The 12,153-nt window shown below is 40.7% G+C and overlaps 1 protein-coding gene across 1 annotated transcript in view; it reads left to right on the top strand.

The window, feature by feature from the left end:
- The window catches only part of VTA1 (vesicle trafficking 1), a 725,433-nt gene that overhangs the window by 672,623 nt on the left and 40,657 nt on the right, over positions 1-12,153 (top strand). The window lies entirely within an intron of this gene.

The following is a 12,153-nucleotide window of genomic DNA, read 5'->3' as shown; positions in this document are numbered from 1 at the left end:
TTGTAATAGTTGTCATGATAAACTTTTACATGCAGAAAATGTATCCATCAGTAGTAGTTCATTACCTGTTGCTGTTCTCTCAACATCTAATGCACAAGATATACCTGTAAATTTAAAAGAATTTCTGATTCTATTCAGAAGGCTTTGTCTGCCATTCTGCCTTCTAATAAATGTAAAAGGTCTTTTAAAGGACCAGTCAACACATTAGATTTGCATAATCAACAAATGCAAGATAACAAGACAATGCAATAGCACTTAGTCTGAACTTCAAATGAGTAGTAGATTTTTTTATAACAAATTTCAAAGTTATGTATATTTCCACTCCCCTTGTACCATGTGATAGCAATCAGACAATCACAAATGCATATATGTATAGTCTGTGAATTCTTGCACATGCTCAGTAGTATCTGGTTACTCAAAAATTGTAAATATAAAAGACTGTGCACATTTTTTTAATGGAAGTAAATTGGAAAGTTGTTTGAAATTACATGCTGTATCTGAATCATGAAAATGTAATTTAACCTGAGTGTCCCTTTAAAACTTCTCATAAAGTTGATGAAATTTCAAATGACCGGCAACATACTGATTTATCCTTCTCTGATGAGGATCTCTCTGATTCAGAAGATCCTGCCTCAGATATTGACACTGACAATCCTTTTATTTATTTAAAATTGAGTGTATTCGTTCTTTGTTAAAAGAAGTGTTGATTACATTAGATATGGAGGAAACTAGTCCTCTTGATATTAAAACTAGTAAACGTTTAAATTCTGTTTATAAACCTACTGTGGTTATTCTAGAGATTTTTCCAGTTCCTGATGCTATTTCTGATATGATTTCTAAAGAATGGAATAGGCCTTGTACTTATTTTATTCCTTCTTCAAGGTTTAAAAAGTTGTATCCTTTGCCAGCAGTTAGATTGGAGTTTTGGGAAAAGATCCCCAAAGTTGATGGGGCTATCTCTACTCTTGCTAAACGTACTACTATTCCTACGAAAAAGAGTACTTCTTTTAACTATCCTTTAGATAGGAAACTTGAATCTTATCTAAGAAAAGCTTATTTATATTCAGGTCATCTTCTTAGGCCTGCAATTTCTTTGGCTGATGTTGCAGCTGCTTCAACGTTTTGGTTGGAAACTTTAGCTCAACAAGTATCGGATCATGATTTGTCTAGCATTGTTAAGTTGATTCAACATGCTAATAATTTAATTTGTGATGCCATTTTTGATATCATCAAAATTGATGTTAAATCTATGTCTTTAGCTATTTTAGCTAGAAGAGCTTTGTGGCCTAAATCTTGGAATGCTGACATTACTTCTAAGTCCAAATTGCTATCTCTTTCTTTCCAAGGTAATAAATTATTTGGTTCTCAGTTGGATTCAATAAGTTCAACTGTCACTGAGGGGAAGGGAGTTATTTTTGCCTCAGGATAGGAGGCTTCTAATCGTGTTTGTTCCTTTCGACAAAATAAGGAACAGAAACCTAATCCTTCACCCAAGGGATCTGTTTCCAATTGGAAGCCTTCTTCAAATTGGAATAAATCCAAGCCATTTAAGAGATCAAAGCCAGCCCCCAAGTCCGCATGAAGGTGCAGCCCTCATTCCAGCTCAGCTGGTAGGGGGCAGATTAAAATTTTTCAAAGATGTTTGGATCAATTCGGTCCAAAATCATTGGATTTAGAGTATTGTCTCTCAGGGGTACAGAAAAGGATTCAGAGTAAGACCGTCTGTGAGAAGATTTTTTCTCTCACGCATTCCAGCAAACCCAGTAAAGGCTCAGGCTTTCCTGAAGTATGTTTCAGACCTGGAGTTATCAGGGGTAATCATGCCAGTTCCGTTTCAGGAACAGGGTCTGGGATTTTATTCAAATCTATTCATTGTCCCAAAGAAATAAAATTCATTCAGACCAGTTCTGGATCTAAAGATTTTGAATAGATATGTAAGAGTACCAACTTTCAAAATGATGACTATAAGGACTATTCTGCCTTTTGTTCAGCAAGGGCATATGTCCACAATAGACTTACAGGATGCATATCTTCATATTCCGATTCATCCGGATCACTATCAGTTCCTGAGATTCTCTTTTCTAGACAAGCATTACCAATTTGTTGCTCTTCCTTTTTGCCTAGCGACAGCTCCAAGAATCTTTTCAAAGGTTCTCGGTGCCCTACTGTCTGTAATCAGAGAGTGGGGTATTGCAGTGTTTCCTTATTTGGACAATATCTTGGTACTCGCTCAGTCTTTACGTTCTGCAGAATCTCACACGTATCAACTAGTGTTGTTTCTTCGAAGACATGGTTGGAGGATCAATTTAACAAAAAGTTATTTGATTCCTCAAACAAAGGTAACCTTTTTAGGTTTCCAGATAGATTCAGTGTCAATGACTTTGTTTCTAACAGACAAGAGACGTTTGGAATAGGTTGCAGCCTGTCGGAACCTTCAGTCTCAGTCATTCCCTTCAGTAGCTATGTGCATGTTTTAGGTCTCATGACTGCTGCATCGGACGCAATCCCCTTTGCTCGTTTTCATATGAGACCTCCCCAGCTTTGTATTCTGAACCAATGGTGCAGGGATTATACAAGGATATCACAATTAATATGCTTAAATCCCAATGTTCGACTTTCTCTGACTTGGTGGTTAGATCACCATCGTATAATTCTAGGGGCCTCTCGTTCGTTCAACCTGGACTGTGATCACAACAGATTGGAGTCTTTTAGGTCGGGGAGCTGTTTGGGGATCTTTGACAGCACAAGGGGTTTGGAAATCTCAAGAGGCGAGATTACCAATCAATGCGATTCTCAGGGCTCTTCAGTTTTGGCCTATGTTGAAGAGAGAACCGTTCATTTGTTTTCAGACAGACAATATCACAACTGTGGCATATGTCAGTCATCGGGGGGACTCACAGTCCTCAAGCTATGAAAGAAGTATCTCGGATACTTGTTTGGGCGGAATCCAGCTCCTGTCTAATTTCTTCGGTTCATATCCCTGGTATAGACAATTGGGACTTTACATCCGGGAAAATGATCTCTCCACCCAGATGTGTTTTCTCAAATTGTTCAGATGTGGGGGCTTCCAGAAATAGATCTGATGGCATCTCATCTAAACAAAAAAACTTCCCAGGTACTTGTCCAGGTCCAGGGATCCTCAGGCAGAAGCAGGGGATGTGTTGACACTTCCTTAGCGTTATCAACCTGCTTACATTTTCCCGCCTCTAGTTCTTCCAAGAGTGATCTCCAAAATCATCATGGAGCAATTGTTTGTGCTGCTGGTGGCTCCAGCATGGTCTCACAGGTTTTGGTATGCGGATCTTTTTCATATGTCCAGTTGCCAACCTTGGCCACTTCCATTAAGGCCAGACCTTCTATCTCAAGGTCCGTTTTTCCATCAGGATCTCAAATCATTAAATTTGAAGGTATGGAAATTGAACGCTTAGTACTTAGCCATAGAGGTTTCTCTAACTCAGCGATTAATACTATGTTGCAGGCTCGTAAATCTGTTTCTAGGAAGATTTATTATTGAGTTTGGAAGACTTACATTTCATGGTGTTCTTCTCATAAATTCTCTTGGCATTCTTTTAGAATTCCTAGAATTTTACAGTTTCTTCAGGATGGTTTGGATAAAGGTTTGTCTGCAAGTTCTTTGAAAGGACAAATCTCTGCTCTTTCCATTTTATTTCACAGAAAGATTGCTAAACGTCCTGGTATTCATTGTTTTGTTCAGGCTTTGGTTCGTATCAATCCTGTCATTAAATCAATCTCTCCTCCTTGGAGTCTTAATTTGGTTTTGAAGGCTTTACAGGCTCCTCCGTTTGAGCCTATGCATTCTTTGGACATTAAACTACTTTCTTGGAAAGTGTTGTTTCTTTTGGCCATCTCTTCTGCTAGAAGAGTTTCTGAATTTTCCGCTCTCTCATGTGAATCTCCTTTTCTGATTTTTCATCAGGATAAGGCAGTTTTGCGGACTTCATTTAAATTATTACCTAAGGTTGTGAATTCTAACAACATTAATAGAGAAATTGTTGTTTCTTCCTTGTGTCCTAATCTTTACATTCTTTGGATGTGGTGAGAGCTCTGAAATATTATGTTGACGCTACTAAAGATTTCAGGAAGACTTCTAGTCTATTTGTTATCTTTTCTGGTTCCATGAAAGGTCAGAAGGCTTCTGCCGTTTCTTTGGCATCGTGGTTAAAACTTTTGATTCATCAAGCCTATTTGGAGTCGGGTCAAGTCCCGCCTCAGAGAATTACAGCTCATTCTACTAGATCAGTTTCCACTTCCTGTGCTTTTAAGAATGAAGCTTCAGTTGATCAGATTTGCAAAGCTGCTACTTGATCTTCTTTGCATACATTTACTAAATTCTACCATTTCTCTTACTTGGTGTATTCAGTCCATGGCTTCATCCTTACTTGTGGGATATTCTCAATCCCTACAGGAAGTGGCAAAGAGAGCACACAGCAAAGCTGTCCATATAGCTCCCCTCAGGCTCCGCCCCCCAGTCATTCTCTTTGCCGCTCTAACAAGTAGCATCTCCACGGGAGGGTAAAGAGTATGTGGTGTTAGATTTGTAGTTTTTATTTCTTCAATCAAAAGTTTGTTATTTTAAAATAGTGCCGGTTTGTACTATTTACTCTGAGGCAGAAAGTGATGAAGATTTCTGCTGAGAAGAAAAAGATTTTAGCATGTTGTAACTAAAATCCATGGCTGTTCCCACACAGGACTGTTGAGTACAGGAGAACTTCAGTTGGGGGGAACAGTTTGCAGGCTTATACTGCTTAAGGTATGTTTCAGTTATTTTTTCTAACAAGACCTGGTAGTGCTAGAAGACTGACAGATATCCCATGAGGGAAGGTAAGCCATTTTCTGAGACACAGTATAGAATGATGGCTTTAGTTAAGGGCTTTTATACTGGCAGACACTGTGATGGGCTAAATCGATTACTTTATTAAGGTAATCTTATATTTTTTAAGCGTTTTTAAACGATTGAAAACACTTTTTGGGGACTGGCATATTATAAGACAGCTAATCTGACTCAGGAAGGCCCCATAACTCTGGAGAAAGAAGGAGGAGGGCCTCATTTTCGCGCCTCAGTTGCGCAGTTGATTTGCAACACAGCTCCACGCAGCTTCATGTGCAGAGCCTTTAGAGTACAGGAGTACTTCAGGGAGGCTTAATTTACACCTGCAATTAACCCTAAAGGAAGGTAAAGCCACAGCAAAGACTGTGGCATAGTACTTTAGTGGGTTAAACCGGGTATTAACTTCATTTTGCTCCGGTTTGGGCATTAAGGGGTTAAACGATTTGAAAACTTGTGTGCAATCATTTCAAGGCATTAGGATCATGTGGTAAATATTTCATTAAGATCGGATGTTTTTTGATGATTTGGTAAAAAAGTGTGTGCCTTTTTAATACTTAAAGAGACAGTAACGTTTTTTCAATATTTTACTGTTGTCTGAGTCTGTCAAACATGTCTGAGCCTTCAGATAGACCTTGTTCTTTATGTTCAAAAGCCATGGCAGTACCCCCATTGCATTTATGTTTAAAGTGTGCAAAAACATCTAAGCATTTTAAGGATCATCCAGTGACAATTAAAAATGCTGCCCAAGATGATTCCTTAATAGAGGGTAATGAGGATAGTCCTCCTTCCTCCCCCCATGTGTCTACGCCAGTTACGCCCGCGCAAGCAATGCCTAGTACCTCTAGCGCATTGGCCCCTATTACTTTACAGAAATTAGGATAATTCCCTTGCAGCTTTTTTTATCCAAACTGCCAGTTTTTCCAAGAAAGCGCGATAGCTCAGTTTTAAATACAGAGGATGAGCAATCTGAAGCTTTGGATAATTTATCTGTAGTACCCTCACAAAACTCAGAGGTAGCAGTGAGGGAAGGGCTGTCTGAGGGAGAAATTTTTGACACAGGAAAAGTTTCTCAGCAGGCAGATTCAGATTCCTTAGCGTTTAAATTTAAGATGGAAGACCTCCGCGTCCTGCTTAAGGAGGTTTTAGCTACGCTGGATGATTGTGACCCCATGGTGGTCCCTGAAAAATTGTGTAAAATGGACAGATATTTAGAGGTCCCTGTATACACTGAGGCATTTCCGATCCCAAAGAGGGTGGCGGATATTGTGACTAGGGAGTGGGAGAGACCCGGTGTACCCTTTGCTCCCCCACCTATCTTTAAGAAAATGTTCCCCATAAACGACCCTAGGCGGGACGCGTGGCAGACGGTCCCTAAGGGTAGAGGGGGCTGTTTCAACACTGGCTAAGCGTACAACTATACCAATAGAGGACAGTTGTGCTTTCAAAGATCCTATGGATAAAAAATTGGAAGGATTGCTGAAGAAAATTTTTGTTCAGCAAGGTTTTCTGCTTCAACCAATTGCCTGCATTATCCCGGTAACTACTGCAGCGGCTTTTTGGTTCGAGGCCCTGGAGGAGTCGCTCCAGAGGGAGACTTCATACGATGAGGTTATGGATAGAATTCACGCTTTAAAGCTGGCTAATTCTTTCATCACTGATGCCGCTTTCCAATTGGCTAAGCTAGCGGCGAAAAACTCAGGTTTTGCCATCGTGGGGCGACGAGCGCTTTGGCTCAAATCGTGGTCGGCGGATGTGTCGTCCAAAACAAAACTGTTAAATATTCCCTTCAAGGGGAAAACCCTTTTCGGCCCAGAGCTGAAAGAAATTATTTCAGATATCACTGGAGGCAAGGGCCATGCCCTTCCACAAGATAGGCCGTTTAAGGCCAAAAACAAGGCTAATTTTCGCTCCTTTCGCAACTTCAAGAGCGGACCTGCCGCAACCTCTGCTGCCGCAAAGCAAGATAACGCTTCCCAGCCCAAGGCAACCTGGAGACCCTTGCAGGGCTGGAATAAGGGTAAACAGGCCAAGAAGCCTGCTACCAAGACAGCATGAAGAGGTAGCCCCCGATCCGGGATCGGATCTGGTAGGGGGCAGAATTTCTCTCTTTGCTCAGGCTTGGGCAAGAGATGTTCCAGATCCCTGGGCATTAGAAATAGTTGTTCAGGGGTATCTTCTAGAATTCAAGGACTCTCCCCCAAGGGGAAGGTTCCACATTTCTTGTTTGTCTTCAGACCAAACATAGAAACAGGCGTTCTTACGCTGTGTAGAAGATCTACTAAAAATGGGAGTGATACACCCAGTTCCAATTGCAGAACAAGGACTGGGCTTTTACTCAAACCTGTTCGTAGTTCCCAAAAAGGAAGGAACTTTCAGGTCAATCCTGGATCTAAAAATTCTAAACAAATTCCTCAGAGTTCCGTCTTTCAAGATGGAAACCATTCGGACAATCTTGCCGATGATCCAGGAAGGTCAATATATGACTACCGTGGATCTCAAGGATGCGTACCTACATATACCTATCCACAAAGATCACCATCAGTTCCTAAGGTTCGCCTTTCTGGACAAACATTACCAGTTCGTGGCCCTTCCTTTCGGGTTGGCCACCGCTCCCAGAATTTTCACAAAGATGCTAGGGTCCCTTCTGGCGGTACTAAGACCGCGGGGCATTGCAGTAGCACCTTACCTAGATGACATATTGATACAGGCGTCGTCTTTTCACAGAGCCAAGGCTCATACGGACATCGTTCTGGCCTTTCTAAGGTCTCACGGGTGGAAGGTAAACGTAGAAAAGAGTTCTCTGTCCCCGCTCACAAGGGTTCCCTTTCTGGGAACATTAATAGACTCGGTAGCAATGAAAATCTTTCTGACAGAGGTCAGAAAGTCAAAACTGTTGAATACTTGCCGAGTTCTTCATTCCATTCCTCGGCCTTCCGTGGCTCAGTGCATGGAAGTAATTGGTTTAATGGTTGCGGCGATGGACGTAGTCCCTTTCGCCCGAATCCATCTCAGACCACTGCAACTGTGCATGCTCAAACAGTGGAATGGAGATTACGCAGATTTATCTCCTCAAATTCAAATGGACCAAACAACCAGAGACTCTCTTCTCAGGTGGTTGTCTCAAGTTCACCTGTCTCAGGGAATGAGTTTCCGCAGACCGGAGTGGACCTTTGTCACGACCGATGCCAGTCTGGTAGGCTGGGGTGCGGTCTGGAACTCCCTGAAGGCTCAGGGACTATGGTCTCGGGAAGAATCTCTTCTCCCGATAAACATTTTGGAGCTGAGAGCGATTTTTAACACGCTCCAGGCGTGGCCTCAACTAGCAGAGGCCAAATTCATCAGATTTCAGTCGGACAACATCACGACTGTAGCGTACATCAATCATCAGGGGGGAACAAAGAGTTCCCTAGCGATTAAGGAAGTATCCAAGATTATCAAATGGGCGGAGGATCACTCCTGCCATCTTTCTGCAATTCAAATCCCAGGGGTAGACAACTGGGAGGCGGATTTTCTAAGTCGTCAGACTTTCCATCCGGGGGAGTGGGAACTTCACCCAGAGGTTTTTGCTCAGCTGACCCAGCTTTGGGGCATTCCACAGTTGGATCTGATGGCGTCCCGTCAGAACACCAAACTTCCCCTTTACGGATCCAGATCCAGGGATCCCAAGGCGGCATTGATAGATGCATTAATAGCGCCTTGGTCATTCAGTCTAGCTTATGTCTTTCCAACGTTTCCTCTTCTCCCTCGGCTAATAGCCAGAATCAAACAGGAGAAGGCTTCGGTAATTCTGATAGCGCCTGCGTGGCCACGCAGGACTTGGTATGCAGACCTAGTGGACATGTTATCGGTCCCACCATGGAAACTGCCATTGAGGCAAGATCTTCTAATTCAAGGTCCTTTCAAGCATCCAAATCTAGTTTCTCTGCAACTGACTGCTTGGAGATTGAACGCTTAATCCTAGCTAAGCGGGGGTTCTCTGAATCAGTTATAGATACTCTGATACAGGCCAGAAAGCCTGTCACCAGGAAAATTTACCATAAGATATGGCGGAAATATTTTTGTTGGTGTGAATCCAAGGGTTACTCGAGTAAAGTTCGGATTCCAAGGATATTGTCTTTAATCCAAGAAGGTTTGGAGAAAGGTCTGTCAGCTAGTTCCTTAAAGGGACAGATATCTGCTCTGTCTATTCTGTTACACAAGCGTCTGGCAGCTGTACAAGACGTTCAAGCGTTTGCACAGGCCTTAGTGAGAATCAAGCCTGTCTACAGACCTGTGGCTCCTCCATGGAGTCTAAATTTAGTTCTTTCAGTTCTTCAAGGGGATCCGTTTGAACCTTTGCATTCCATAGATATCAAATTATTATCTTGGAAAGTTTTGTTTTTAGTAGCTATTTCTTCTGCTCGAAGAGTTTCAGAATTATCTGCTTTACAGTGTGATTCACCCTATCTGGTGTTCCATGCAGATAAGGTTGTTTTGCGTACTAAACCTGGTTTCCTTCCGAAGGTGGTTTCTAATAAGAATATTAACCAGGAAATCATTGTTCCTTCTCTGTGCCCTAATCCAGTTTCTAAGACGGAACGACTGTTGCACAATCTTGATGTGGTTCGTGCTTTAAAGTTCTATTTAAAAGCAACTAAAGATTTCAGACAAACATCATCCTTGTTTGTTGTGTATTCTGGTAAGAGGAGAGGTCAGAAAGCGACTGCTACCTCTCTTTCATTCTGGCTGAAAAGCATCATCCGATTGGCTTATGAGACTGCTGGTAAGCAACCTCCTGAACGAATTACAGCTCATTCCACCAGAACTGTGGCTTCCACATGGGCTTTCAAGAATGAGGCTTCTGTTGAACAGATTTGTAAGGCAGCGAAAGAAAGGTTTTGCAAGCAGTGGCGCCTTCCATTTAGGTTACCTGACTTGTTCCCTCCCTTCATCCGTGTCCTATTGCTTTGGTATTGGTATCCCACAAGTAAGGATGAAGCCGTGGACTGAATACACCAAGTAAGAGAAAACAGAATTTATGCTTACCTGATAAATTTCTTTCTCTTACAGGTGTATTCAGTCCATGGCCCGCCCTGATTTTTAAGTCAGGTTCAAATTTAATTTACAATAACTACAGTCACCACTGCACCCTATGGTTCTCCTTTTTCTCCTAACCGTCGGTCGAATGACTGGGGGGGCGGAGCCTGAGGGGAGCTATATGGACAGCTTTGCTGTGTGCTCTCTTTGCCACTTCCTGTAGGGATTGAGAATATCCCACAAGTAAGGATGAAGCCGTGGACTGAATACACCTCTAAGAGAAAGAAATTTATCAGGTAAGCATAAATTCTGTTTTTGATGTATTTGCTTCTTCGGAAGCAGTTTTTGGTAGAAAAGTTCTTCAGGCAGCTGTTTCAGTTTTATTTTTCTGCTTTTGATTTAAGTTTTTTTCCTCACATTTATGAGAATTAACTTATATTTTGGGTTGTGGATTAAATTTTTCAGCGGAAAATGGCTGTTTTTATTTTTATCCCTCCCTCTCTAGTGACTCTTGCGTGGGGTTCCACATCTTGGGTATTGCTATTCCATATGTCACTAGCTCATGGACTCTTGCCAATGACATGAAAGAAAACATAATTAATGTAAGAACTGATAAATTAATTTCTTTCATATTGGCAAGAGTCCATGAGGCCCACCTCCTTTTTTTATGGTGGTTATGATTTTTTTGTATAAAGCACAATTTTTTCCAAATTCCTTTGTTGATGCTTTTTACTCCTTTTTTTATCACCCCACTACTTGGCTATTCGTTAAACTGAATTGTGGGTGTGGTGAGGGGTGTATTTATAGGCATTTTGAGGTTTGGGAAACTTTGCCCCTCCTGGTAGGATTGTATATCCCATACGTCACTAGCTCATGGACTCTTGCCAATATGAAAGAAATGAATTTATCAGGTAAGTTCTTACATAAATTATGTTATCCTGTGAAGGCCTGTGCACCAGTATTCAAACACCATGCCTGCTCAGAGAGTCGGCAGTGGCTTTTGTGACAGAAATGATATCTTAAGAAGCAATACACAATTCTGCCAGCTCTCTGAGAAGGTGCAGTGTTTGAATACTGGTGCATGGGCCTTCACAGGATATGTGCATATGTGGCTGAGGAAAAAAAAAAAACAGTAACAACTTTTATTAGAAACATTTTTACTAATGGAAGTATATTGCAAAAAATGCTTCTATTTCAAATTGAAATGCTCCATGCACATTTCATTTTTGACCTTTCTATTAATATGTTTAAAAAAAATTGAGACATGGCTGATATGGTATTCTATACACAACAGAAATGTATTTTAATTACAAGGTGTTTATTGTCCCTTTACAGCTTATTCTTACATGTTTGAAATTAGTTTGGTAGACTAATATATAAACTGAGAAGTTGATGCCTATGTATTAATTGGTTTATAAAATAGCTTTTTGACATGCACCTCCAACAATTAGCTTCCATTAAGAACTACAGTGAAATATAGAAATGGAGATAATCATCATTTTAAAGGCACACGTTTACCATTTATTTGTAAAACATCTTATCTCATGAAAGGAATACTCTAGTCAACATTAAACTTTCATGATTCAGATAGAGCATGCAGTTATAAGCAACTTTCTAATTTACTCATATCAATTGTTCTTCATTCTCTTGGAATGTTTATTTAAAAAAGCTGGAATGTAAGCTTAGGAGCCGGCCCATTTTTGGTCCAGCACCTGATTAGTGCTTGCTGATTTAAATGTAGCCATCCAAACAGCAAGCGATACCCAGGTGCTGAACTAAAAATGAGCCGGCTCCTAAGCTTATATTCCAGCTTTTAAAATAAAGATACCACGAGAAAGAAGAAAAAAACAGGAGTAAATTAAAAAGTTGCTTAAAATTGCCCGCTCTATCTGAATCATAAAAGTTTAAATTTGTCTAGACTATTCCTTTAACACCTAAAGCCAATCATTTGTATTGTGACAAGGTAGAGTGTTTCTTAAATAGCCATTTTCTAAGTAGAAGGTCATCATTTCGTATTGTAGTATTCCATAATATGGGAATAATAGCTCAATTTATCAAACAGAATTGGAAGTCAATCATTAGTTTAAAAAAATTATGGTCAGCAATCAGTCAGTTTTCTTCATGTGAGGTTTGTCAAAAAAAAAAAAATTAAGCACAATGAGGAAATATGATGATCATTACAGGGATGGTAGATGAAGAATTATCTGCAGCACAGGATATGTTTATCATAGTCACCAGTCTCAGAAATTGGCAATTAAGAACATCTCAGATTATAGACCGAATACATT

This window comes from Bombina bombina, chromosome 4, assembly GCF_027579735.1.
Source record: "Bombina bombina isolate aBomBom1 chromosome 4, aBomBom1.pri, whole genome shotgun sequence".
Lineage (NCBI taxonomy): Eukaryota > Metazoa > Chordata > Amphibia > Anura > Bombinatoridae > Bombina > Bombina bombina.
Note: the sequence above shows the minus strand (reverse complement) of the source record. Positions and strands in the feature narration are given on the sequence as shown.